We start from the raw sequence: 13,223 nt of genomic DNA, 5'->3' as shown, positions 1-13,223 counted from the left end.
GAACTTGCATAGACTATAGGGCAGTCAATCGTATCACTATCAAAAACAGATATCCTCTGCCCTTGATCTCAGTCCTTTTGGATCAAGTAAAAGGAGCGCAAGTTTACACAAAATTGGATCTGCGGGGAGCATATCACCTTGTGAGAATTCGAGAGGGTGATGAATGGAAAACAGCTTTCCGTACAAAGCATGGACTTATTGAGTATCAAGTGATGCCTTATGGCTTATGTAATGCTCCAGCGGCATTCCAGCATTTTATCAACGATGTGTTGATGGAGTTCATTGATCAGAATGCGATAGTGTATATTGATGACATCCTGATTTATTCAAACACAGTGGAAGAACACCAATTGCATGTTAAAAAGGTACTACAAAGATTACAGGAAAATAGTTTGTTTGTAAAATTGGAGAAATGTGCATTTAATGTATCCTCAGTGGAATTTTTGGGGTTTGTACTCGCTCTAGGTGGAATCACCATGGATGAAAATAAGATCAAGGCGGTAATAGATTGGGAGTCTCCGAAATCTGTGAAGGAAATTCAAAGCTTCATTGGTTTTGCAAACTTTTATCGGAGATTTATTCAAGATTTCTCCAAGAAATTAATCCCTTTAACCAGATTACTGAAAAAGGGAGCAAGGTTCGAATGGACCAAGGAAGCCGAGGAGGCCTTCACCCAATTGAAAAAGGATTTCACCACCGCACCCATTTTGCTTCACCCGGATCCATCCGAACCATTCTTTGTTGAGACAGATGCCTCAAATTTGGCGTTGGGGGGAGTACTGTCCCAAAGACATAAAACAACAGGATAATTGCATCCAGTGGTCTTTCGCTCTAGAAAACTGACCTCAGCAGAAGTCAATTATACAATAACTGAAAAGGAGTTATTGGCCATTAAGGACGCATTTAAACAATGGAGACATTACCTGATGGGTGCTAAACATGTGGTCACAGTTTATACCGATCATCGAAATTTGAAATTTTTAAAATCAGCCAAGACTTTGACACCGAGGCAAATGCGTTGGTCCTTATATTTCGCAGAAAATGATTTTATCATAACTTATCGGCCAGGCTCACAGAATGGAAAAGCGGACGCCTTATCACGAATAGGTACAGAAGGAATTTCTGATGACATCCAAGAACAGGAAATTATCCCAGCGGAAAGAGTGATCAGCGTAGTTTTAAAAGAGACTACAGAAAAAGAAGATCAGGCAGCTATGACTCAGGAAGAAATAAGAGCTTGGTTGAAAGAAGATTCCAGACGAGAAATTCGAGGAGGGTTATTGTATCATGATCAGGCTCTCTATCTGCCCACACACGAGATGCAGCAAAAGGCCTTAAAGGAATGTCACGATAACATAATGGCAGGCCATAAAGGAATATTGAAGACGGAAGATCTGATCAGGCGACGTTTTTGGTGTAGCTACATGTGAAACACGCGCAAGGGGAAAAACTGAGAGGCAAGCTTCCAAGGGTCTATTGCAGCCACTGCCCACCCCACCATACCCGTGGCACACAGTCACCTTAGATTTGGTAGTGGAATTACCATCAAGCCAAGGGTTTGATACAATTCTAGTTTGTGTAGATGCCTTCTCTAAAATGGCCCATTTTATTCCTTTAAAAGGGATACCAACTGCCAAAACATTAGCACACATTTTTAGTCAAAACATCGTTTGAGCTCATGGCATACCTAAGGTTTTGATATCTGACAGGGGCTCTCAATTCCTTTCCCATTTTTGGAGGTCCTTCACTGAGAGGTTGAATATTGAGTCTAGGTACACAACTAGTTATCATCCAGAATCAGATGGCCAAACAGAAAGGACTAATCAGGAACTAGAACAGTACCTTAGGTTGTGCTTGCTGTATCAAGAGGGTGACTGGCCAGATTATCTGTGGGCAGCAGAGTTTGCCCATAATAACGCCAAAAATGTGTCCACAGGATACTCTCCCTTCTATTTAAACATAGGGAGACATTATAATCAATCCTTAAATTTTCGAGAGGCAGATGTACCAGCAGTTACAGATCTAGGGGAGCACATGAAGAGAGTGCATGATTTAGCTGTAGGGAATTTATCCAAGGCTAAGGAAAATTATAAGCATTATGCAGATAAGAGAAGAAGAAAGGAACCAGAATTCCAAGTAGGAGAAAGGGTTTGGATAAACACAAAAAATTTAAGACTCAAGGGAAACAGGAAGTTACAACCACGGTTTGTAGGACCCTATTTGATTGAGAGAAAATTAAGTGCCCTAAATTATCAGCTAAAACCACCCAAGGGGTTGCCTGTGCACCCGGTATTTCATGTCTCTTTATTGAAGAAGGCATCAAATGATATGCGAAGTAGTAAACCACCTAGGCCTGTTCAGACTGAGCAAGGAGAGGAATATGAGGTGAAACAGGTCTTAGATGCTAAGATACGTAGGGGGCACTTATACTATTTGTTGGACTGGAAAGGTTATGGACCCGAGGAAAGATCGTGGGAGTTGTCATCAGATGTCCACGCTCCCAGATTGATTAAGGACTTCCACAAGAAATTCCCTGACAAGCCCAAGCTGGAAGATTTCACTTTGAGGGAGGGTACTGTCAGGATCGCTAAAACTCCACGAAGAACGAGATTCCCTGTGGTAGTTTTAGCTCATAAAGACAGGAAAAAAAGATTAATTGGGCCAGAAACGCTAATAAGGCGATTGTTAATGGTTCCTAAAAATGGCGGCCAACGATCGACATCTATGGATGCAGGTTCGCGCTCTAGTGCGAGGCAGCAATCTGGAATGTCCAGGTGCTGAGCTCGCGCTGTGGCGCACTTCACCGTAACAGGAAGAGAGACGGACGTTGGTAATTTCGAGCTGTGAAGATTTTTCGAGGATAATAAAACAACCAGTACCTTCGGACTACAGAGCACGGAGAACTTGAAGAACTATCGGCAGTAAGACTGTTCCGCTATTTGAAGTCTGGGCATTCGCTAATAAGTTAGAGTTTCTGGAGGGAGCGTGCGCAGTAGTTAGTCAGAACTAGCATCAGACATGCGCAGCTCTTGAAGAATAGTTTTCTTTATCGTGAGTCAAAATTGAGAGGCAGCACAAGTCGAGAACCAGAAAATTTCACACATCCTACATGCGAAGAGAATACAAGTAGCTAGTAACGAGGGCGAAGCGAAAGACAGAAAGATAGTCTAGTGTACATATCAGAAGAAGCAGAGTTAATTCCACAGAATAGATAATTAATAAGAGTTAAGAAATTTAGAATTAAACAAGGAAGAAAATAGTTTCAGAAGACACTTACCTGAGAATTCTTAGAAGCAGCAGCTGTGATACTTGAGGTGAGGAATCTAAAAGGAAAAACAAAATAAATAGGAGAAAATAAAATAAGACTAGAACAAGAGAATTAACACGCATATGTATTTAATTGCAGCACTCAACAGCCAAGCATCACAATTAAGAAGAGGAGCAAATGTCACACCACTTCTGGGTAGGTTTAAGATCAGTGGGAGAGGAACGGGAATAAGGAAGGCTTGGGAAGCTAAGTGTGTAACTTATTTTCACAGCAAAAAGAAAGTCAATTGCCGAAGGAAGATGAGTAGCAGGAGTCTGAAGCTGAAGGAATAATCAGACGAGTGTGGCCGTCTCTTCTTCCCATCCCCTTCCCCCCCTGAGGTTTCTAAGCACTGTGTATCAAGTATTGCGTATTGCTCAAAACCTTGGAGGGGCATTGGGAGCTAACGACATTCTGCTCCCGTGCATCGTGACAGCACAGCCTCTGACAATAATGCACTGCTGTCATCATCACCAACAGAGGGTAGGGTAATTACTGATCAATAATGCACTGCTGGTATCATCACCAACAGAGAGAAGGGTGGTTACTGATCATTAAAGCACTGCTTTCACCATCACCAACAGAGTGAAGGGCGGTTACTTATCAATAATGTACTTCACTCACTATCACCGGCAGAGAGAAGGGCGGTTACTGATCAATAATGCACTGCTCTCACCATCACCAATAGAGAGAAGGGCGGTTACTTATCAATAATGCATTGCTCTCACCATCACCAGCAGAGAAAAGGGCGGTTACTGATCAATAATGCACTGCTGTCACCATCACCGGCAGAGAGAAGGCCGGTTACTGATCAATAATACCCTACTGTCACAATCATCAGCAAAGAGAAGGGCGGTTACTGATCGTTAATGCACTGCTTTCACTATCACCAGTAGAGAGAGGGCAATTACTGATTTGTGGCACAATGCTTTCACAATCACCAGCAGAGAGAAGGATGGTTACTGATCAATAATGCACTGCTGTCACCATCACCAACAGAGGTAAGGGCTGTTACTGATCAATAATGCACTGCTGTCATCATCACCAACAGAGGTAAGGGCAATTATTGATCAATAATGCACCGTTGTCACCAATACAAGCAGGGACAAGGGTGGTTACTGATTAGCAATGTGTTGCTTTCACCATCACCAGCTGAAAGAAGAGCAGATACAGATCATTAATGCGCTTTTCTTACCATCACCAGCTGAGAGAGGGGCAATTACTGATTTGTGGCACACTGCTTTCACGATCATCAGAAGAGAGAAGAGCTGTTATGATCAATAATGCATTGCTGTCACCATTACCAACAGAGAGAAGGGTGGTTACTGATCATTAATGCACTGATGTCACCATCGCCAGCAGAGAGAAGGGCTGTTACTGATCAATAATGCATTGCTGTCACCATCACCAACAGAGAAAAGGGTGGTTACTGATCATCAATGCACTGCTTTCACTATCACCAGCAGAGAGAAGGGCGGTTACTTATCAATAATGCACTGCTGTCACCATCACCAGCAGAGAGGAAGGCAATTACTGATCATTAAAGCACTGTTGTCACCATCACCAACAGAGAGAAGGGCGGTTACTTATCAATAATGCACTGCTCTCACCATCACCAGCAGAGAGAAGGGCGGTTACTGATCAATAATACACTGCTCTCACCATCACCAGCAGAGAGAAGAGTGGTTACCTATCAATAATACACTGCTGTCACCATCACCAACAGAGAGAAGGGTGGTTACCTATCAATAATACACTGCTGTCACCATCACCAACAGAGAGAAGGGTGGTTACTTATCAATAATACTCTGCTCTCACCATCATCAGCAGAGAGAAGAGTGGTTACTTATCAATAATGCACAGCTGTCACCATCACCGAAAGAGAGAAGGGCAGTTACTTATAAATAATACACTGCTCTCACCATCACCAGCAGAGAGAAGAGTGGTTACTTATCAATAATACACTGCTCTCATCATCATAAGCAGAGAGACGAGTGGTTACTTATCAATAATGCACTGCTGTCACTACCAGCAGCAGAGAGAAGGGCAGTTACATATCAATAATGCACTGCTCTCACCATCACCAGAAGAGAGAAGGGCGGTTACTGATCAATAATGCACTGCTGACACTAGCAGCAGCAGAGAGAAGGGCAGTTACATATCAATAATGCACTGCTCTCACCATCACCAGCAGAGAGAAGGGCGGTTACTGATCAATAATGCACTGCTCTCAGCATCACCAACATAGAGAAGGGCAATTAATGATCAATAATGCAATGCTGTCACCAATACCAGCAGAGAGAAGGGTGGTTACTGATTACTAATGTGCTGCTCACACCATCACCAGCTGAAAGAAGAGCAGATACTGATTATTAATGTCCTGCTCTCACCATCATCAGCTGAGAGACGTGCAGTTACTGATTTGTGGCATACTGCTTTCACAATCATCAGAGGAGAGAAGGGCTGTTACCGATCAATAATGCATTGCTGTCACCATCACCAACAGAGAGAAGGGTGGTTAATGATCATTAATGCACTGCTGTCACCATCACCAACAGAGAGAAGGGCAGTTACTGATCAATAATGCACTGCTCTCACCATCACTGACAGAGATAGGGGCGGTTACTTATCAATAATGCACTACTCTCACCATCACCAGCAGAGAGAAGGGTGGTTACTGGTTAGTAATGTGCTGCTCCCACCATCACCGGCAGAGAGAAGGGCAGTTACTGAATAATAATACCCTGCTCTCGCAATCAACAGCATAGAGAAGGGCTGGTATTGATCAGCAGTGCACTGTTCTCACAGCCAGCAGCAGAGAGAAGGGAGGTTACTGATCAATAATGCACTGCTCTCACAGTCACCAGCAGAGAGAAGGGCGGTTACTGATCAATACACTGCTGTCACAATCAGCAGCAGAGAGAAGGGCGGTTACTGATCAATAATGCACTGCTGTCATCATTTTGAGAAGTTGGCCTGGTATATGCTGTCCACCAGTTATAGTGGGCACCTTGTACCAGTCCAAACAACCCCTTATTTGTTATAGGTTAAAGACAACCTTTATTGAAAGCTATCCTAGTGGTAGCTATGGAGAGCAGCCTTCAGGCTAAGTCTTGAAGGAATGTAAATCAGCTTGTTTTACCAGTCTATAATCACTTGAGTGTCTAAATGAAAGACAACCACACCAGGTATATATATAAAATATATGTATTTATTACTAAACGCACCCATCTAGTCTCTTTATGAGACTAGAGGTCAAAACACATAAGTTACACTTCAAATATGACAGTAAAATAGCACAAATACACGTCAGGCCCTAGGGGCAAGCCAAACCATATACTAAAATAGTGGTAAAACCTTTTGGGACTTAGGAAGTTCTAGGGTCAACACCAATGGGAGCACCAGAGTACTCGTCTTACCTCACCCAGGGAAGCCGGGTGCATAGGTGTCAAATGGTGTCAGGTCGCGTCGTCGATTTCAATGGAAGCTGGCGAAGAAGTGCTGCTGCCGGGAAGATGCGAAGTGTACGAAGAGATCCAAGCCTGGATTGAAGTCGATAAGAACCTGAAAGCAGAGGGGACAGAGTCTGGGTCACTTGCCAGTGACCAGGAAGGTGATAGGCAGATGCCCACCGATGTCGGGTGATTTCAGGTGAAGAAGGTGAAGCTTGACTCTTCAGCCATGAGGACCAGGAGGTGTCAAGGACAACCAAGAGCTGGATTTGAGCTGTACCACAAAGGATGTCGAGGGCTGCAGTGTCGGTGCCCAGATTGGACACAACAAGCCTTGGCAACAGCAAACCACGCAGAAACGAGAAAGATGCTTTGGTGCAGACCAGCAAAGTCTGTGGGACTCACCACTTGGTAGGGAGTCGGGGCACATCTGGAGCAACCAGGGAAGCCCAAGGAAATTCAAAGTTACCCTCTCAGGGACCCACCAGTCAACGGACCAGGGATCGCGAAGGGACCTCAAGACGAAACACAAAACGGTGGCCCACGTGTCACTCGGGGTGACTAGGCCAACAATCTTCGGTGGATTCTGTGCACGATGTGGGGGCTACAAGTAAGCCTAAACACAACTTCAAGAGATGTCGAGAAGTTAATGCACTTGCAAAAGTGCACGGTGACCAGGAGTTCTGGTTCCACGCTACTCACGAGGGCTGCGGGTCTCAGCTTTGCTGGGGACTTGGGTCGGCTTCTGAGAGGTCCGGAAATCCTCTTTCTGGGCTGCAAATATTTCAGAGTCCGGCAGGAGCTTCGGAGATGCAGACCTGCAACATGCTTTGTTGGTGCCTGCCAAGCGGGGGAGTCATTCCTTGACCCCAAGGGAGATTTCTTCAGTTCTCTAGTCTTGAGTAGAGCATCGAAGTTCCAGGATTTAGCTTCAGACTTTCATCCAGGGATATCTAAAGTTCTGGTTACAGAGGTTCCTTACTTCTACCTAAGGAAGGGGTTGGACTAGCTCTGGGGACCCACCTATGGGAGGGTTTGGAAAGAGGGGTGGCTACACCCATTTCCTTTGTCAAGTTTCGTGCCAGAGCAGGGGCTGGAAACCCCTGGACCGGTTTGAGCTGGACTATGCACAGGGACACCAATTGTGCCCCCAGTGCAGGACTTCAAAGCACTCAGAGAGTGCTCCCACCCAGCCCCAATACACATAAGCTGTCTGAGATGTGGTTACACCTCCCTGTGACAGGAAACTTATTGTCCAGGCCTTCCCTGCCGGAGTTTCGGTCAGCAGCAGGAGGCCAGACCCGTGTCTGTGGCTGCAGCATCCATTTTGTGCTGCCAGGGCTCTTTTAAGTTTTATTCGGGTATACCAGTACTGCCATGTCTCTCCCTCTAGAAGGGTGGGATCATACTTCCACACCAGGTACTGGTGTGGGGGTATGATTCCAAGGTGTTTGACACCAAACACGACATGTTTCCGTGCAGCCAGTCCAAAGTTAGCATTTACCGTTGGGTTATAATGCACTTAGGAGTATATGGTCAGGCTGCACCACTGACAACCCCGGAGAAGAGATTCCGAAGGCTGCAGAGGGGGTCAGCTCATGCCTGGGCACCCTCTCACATATAACCAAGCAGCCTGCCTTCAGGATTGATAAGGCCTGCCATAGGGGTGACTGATTGGTTACTATGTGCCGTGATAGTTGAGGTACAGTGAACCTATACCTCAGTAAGGAGTGCATGTACCACCTTACCCAGGCTGCAGAAGCAGACCTGTGGTGGCATTTTGTAGGGCTTTCCAGGGGTGGCACAATACATGCTTCAGCCCCTGGTAGGCCTCTGGGGTACCTATGCCCTGGGTACATAGTATACCATATACTAAAGTACACACAATCAATTTAGAGAGGAAGCAGCTAGGCTGGGTTCCTGCATAGTAGGGCCCCAGCCAGACTAAAGTCTAAACACCAGCAAAAAGTGGGGGTAAAGGTGTGAAGCAGATCCTACTCTCCTACAATCATCCCCAGCAGAAAGAAGGGCAGTGACTGATCAATAATGCACTGCTGTCATTTCACACAGTTTACTCACACCATCTCCTCTGGCAGCAAAGTCATGGAGCGGAGGCGGGCCACCACCAGTGGAAGGCTCCACTGCTCCTTCCATGAGGGGGCACGAGGGCACACAATGGATATAAGAATTGCTATAATGTGATTGAGGCAGGGAGGAGCGCAGTGCTGCTCTGAGATGTTTTCAGTGCACTACAGATTGGTCGTGGAGTTGACACTACGGTACATGGTGCTGATGCTGTAGACAGACCAGGGAGAGTGCCCGGTACTACAGAGGGGATGTACAGATTCTATACGCAGCAAGACAGCTCTTACACCATCGTCCATGGTAAGACATCACACCAGTGAGTGATGTGCTTTACTAATTATTTAGTACTAAATGATCTGCCTTCTAGGCACTCTACATTGTCCACACGACCATCCAGGGTAAAGTTCCTTTATTGTTATAAGCTAGACAGTCCTTTCTGGACTGACACCTTCCTTACTCCGCCCCTCTTACAAGAACAGCATTGGTGGAACATCGCCTTCAGTGCAGGGAACCCAGCTTTGGATGCATACACCAACCAAAGGTGGGCTCATTCAAGGCTTTGTGAATATCAGAAAGGAATTAAACATCTGATTTTTCCCTAATAAAGGGTTCAGACCACTAAGATGTCTTTGTTTATACAAGAAACCAAACAACAGCTGAGGTCAGTTGCATGAAAGGCACAGACATTTCTGAGATAAGAAACCTGCCCCATGACTGATGCTAACCAGTGCATTTCATGGGTTAAGCTTGTGTTCTGTCTGGCTTACCCAATGCAACCAGGTCTATTGTACTAGAAGATCATCCCAACTTCTTCAGTAGATACAAAAGTCTCACCCTGCCTAGGCTTTCCTAAATGTCCACACATGAGACTGAGGTAGAACAGTCTCGAAGGAGGAAGATAGATTCTCAAGTTCTGCAGAGCACTAAAATATGCAGGGAGAGTTAAGTGACTGCAGCTAAATTCAAAAGGACCACAGATCTCAGAGTCCACCATGGACTGATAAATGTTCTAACAATGGCTTCGAACCAGCCGCACCGTATTTCACTTGAAACCGCTGCCCTCAGGGCAGCTCATTCTGCATAATACAGCACGCTGTCCCTGTTTGCTCATATCGTTCCTTTTCAAAGGTGCACCATGTCGCAGCAGGGAAAGTGTGTTGTATATATTATACTGCCCCGGTGTCCTAAGTACAGGAGAACACATTCAACCTTTGTGCACATAACGTGCAGTTACCACAATACACATGGTGTGGATGGCAGCTCTGTTCCTCCTCCACCCCTCAGCAGAGTTCGACACAGTATCACAACACACACTGATCCAAAGGCTTCAAATCATTGAAATCCAAGGAGACTCAAGTGGATCACCACCTTTCTCACCGGTAGAACCCAGATAATCCGCCTTCCACCCTTCACCTCTGAACCCTAGAATACCAACATGACTCTCAATATCAAAAGAACCTCTGCCATAAGGAACAACTTCCGTGAGTGTATGAAGAACATCACAGAATGAATAAGAAAAAAGAACCTACAACTCAACACAGACAAGATGGAAGTGCTGATCTTCGGGAACAATACCTCCCAAAGGAAAAACGCGTGGTGCCCCCGAACTAGGACCCTTACCCACTCCAACTGTCCATGCCCGCAACCTTGGCATCATTCAGGACAGTAATCTCAGATTACTAAAGTCTAATCACGAATGACACATTGTGATGCTGTGCAGAGATGCGGTCAGGATAACTATAGCCCGATCAGGGATAACACACTGTGATATAGAGATACTGGAAGGATTGCTATAGACTGATTGTGGATGGCACATTGGGATACAGAGATCCTGGAAGTATTGCTATCGACTGATCGTGGATGACACACTGTGATAAAGAGATGCTGGAAGGGTTGCTATAGACTGATTGTGGATGATACATTAGGATATGGAGATCCTCGAAGTATTGCTATAGACTGATCGTTGATGACACACTGTGATAAAGAGAATAAGAGATGCTGGAAGGATTGCGATAGACTGATTATGGATGGCACATTGTGATAAAGAGATCCTGGAAGAATTGCTTTTGACTGATCGTGGATCACATACTGTGATAGAGATGCTGGAAGTATTGCTATAGACTGTTCGTGGATGACACACTGTGATAAAGAGATGCTGGAAGTATTACTATAGACTGGTCGTGGATGACACATTGTGATATGGAGATCCTGTAAGTATTGCTATAAACTGATCGTGGATGAAACACTGTGATAAAGAGATGCTGGAAGGATTGCTATAGACTGATTGTGTGTGGCTCATTGGGATAGGGAAATCCTGGAAGTATTGCTATAGTCTGATCGTGGATGACATACTGTGATAAAGAGATGCTGGAAGGATTCTATAGAATGATTGTTGATGGCTCATTGGCATAGGGAGATCCTGGAAGTATTGCTATAGACTGATCGTGGATGACACACTGTGATAAAGAGCTACTGGATGGATTTCTATCGACTGGTTGTGGATGGCACATTGGGATATGGAGTTCCTGGAAGCCTTGCTATAGACTGATCGTGGATGGCACATTGTGGTATAAAGGTGCTGCAAGGACTGATATAGACTGATCGTGGATGACACACTGTGATAAAGAGATGCTGGAAGGATTGCTATAGACTGATTGGGGATGGCACATTGGGATATGGAGATTCTGGAAGTATTGCTAAAGACTGATCGTGGATGACAAACTGTGCTTAAGAGATGCTGGAAGGATTGCTGTAGACTGATTGTGGATGGCACATTGGGATATGGAGTTCCTGGAGGTATTGCTATAGACTGATCGTGGATGACATACTGTGATAAAGAAATGCTTGAAGGATTGCTATTGACTGATTGTGAATGGCACAAAGGGATATGGAGATCCAGGAAGTATTGCTATAGACTGATTGTGGATGACACTCTGTGATAAAGAGATGCTTGAAGGATTGCTATAGACTGATTGTGAATGGCACAAAGGGATATGGAGATCCAGGAAGTATTGCTATAGACTGATCGTGGATGACACTCTATGATAAAGAGATGCTGAAAGGATTGCTATAGACTGATTGTGGGTGGCACATTGGGATATTTAGATCCTGAAAGTATTGCTATAGACTGATCGTGGATGGCACATTGTGATATAAAGGTGCAGTAAGGATTGATATAGACTGATCGTGGATGGCACACTGTGATAAAGAGATGCTGAAAGTATTGCTATAGACTGATTGTGGATGGTATATTTTGATATCAAAGTGCTCGAAGGATTGCTATTGACTGATCGTGAATTGCACTCTGTGATACAGTGATGCTGGTAGGATTGCTATCGACTGATCGTGGATGACACTCTGTGATAAAGAGATGCTTGAATGATTGCTATATACTGATTGTGAATGGCACAAAGGGATATGGAGATCCAGGAAGTATTGCTATAGACTGATAGTGGATGACACTCTATGATAAAGAGATGCTGGAAGGATTGCTATTGACTGATTGTGGGTGGCACATTGGGATATATTTAGATCCTGAAAGTATTGCTATAGACTGATCGTGGATTGCACATTGGGATAGGGTGATCTTGGAAGCATGGCTATAGACTGATCGTGGATGACATACTGTGATAAAGGGATGCTGAAAGTATTGCTATAGACTGATTGTGGATGGTATATTTTGATATCAAAGTGCTCGAAGGATTGCTATTGACTGATCGTGAATTGCACACTGTGATACAGTGATGCAGGTAGGATTGCTATCGACTGATTGTGGATGGTACGCTGTGATATAGAGATGCTGGAAGGATTGCTATAGACTGATCGTGGAAGGCACACTGTGATGCAGACATGCTGTCAAGATTACTATAGACTGATCGTGGATTGCACATTGGGATATGGAGATCCTGAAAGTATTGCTATAGACTGATCGTGGATGACAAAATGTGAAAAAGAGATGCAGGAAGGATTGCTATAGACTGATTGTGGGTGACACATTGGGATAAGGAGTTCCTGGAAGTATTGCTATAGACTGATCGTGGATGACAGACTGTGATAAAGAGATGCTGTAAGGATTGCTATAGACTGATTGTGGGTGGCACATTGGGATATGGAGATCCAGGAAGTATTGCTATAGACTGATCGTGGATGACACACTGTGATCAAGATATGCTGGAAGGATTGCTATAGACTGATTGTGGGTGGCACATTGGGATATGGAGATCCTGGAAGTTTTGATATAGAGTGATCGTGGATGACACACTGTGAAAAAGATATGCTGGAAGGATTGCTACAGATTGATTGTGGATGGCACATTGGGATATGAAGATACTGGAAGTATTTATAAAGACTGATCGTCGATGACACACTGTGATAAAGCG

The 13,223-nt window shown here is 44.7% G+C and overlaps 1 protein-coding gene across 3 annotated transcripts in view; it reads right to left on the bottom strand.

The window, feature by feature from the left end:
* LOC146829915 (butyrophilin subfamily 2 member A1-like) overlaps positions 1-13,223 on the bottom strand; it is a 193,064-nt gene that overhangs the window by 101,309 nt on the left and 78,532 nt on the right. For all 3 annotated transcript variants that reach the window (XM_085604184.1, XM_085604186.1, XM_085604185.1), the window contains exon 4: positions 3,278-3,323. The gene's annotated coding sequence lies outside the window, so the exon portion shown is untranslated. The remainder of the gene's footprint in view (positions 1-3,277; positions 3,324-13,223) is intronic.

Source organism: Triturus cristatus, chromosome 5_1 (assembly GCF_964204655.1).
Source record: "Triturus cristatus chromosome 5_1, aTriCri1.1, whole genome shotgun sequence".
Taxonomy (NCBI): domain Eukaryota; kingdom Metazoa; phylum Chordata; class Amphibia; order Caudata; family Salamandridae; genus Triturus; species Triturus cristatus.
This window is presented reverse-complemented; position numbering and strand designations above follow the sequence as displayed.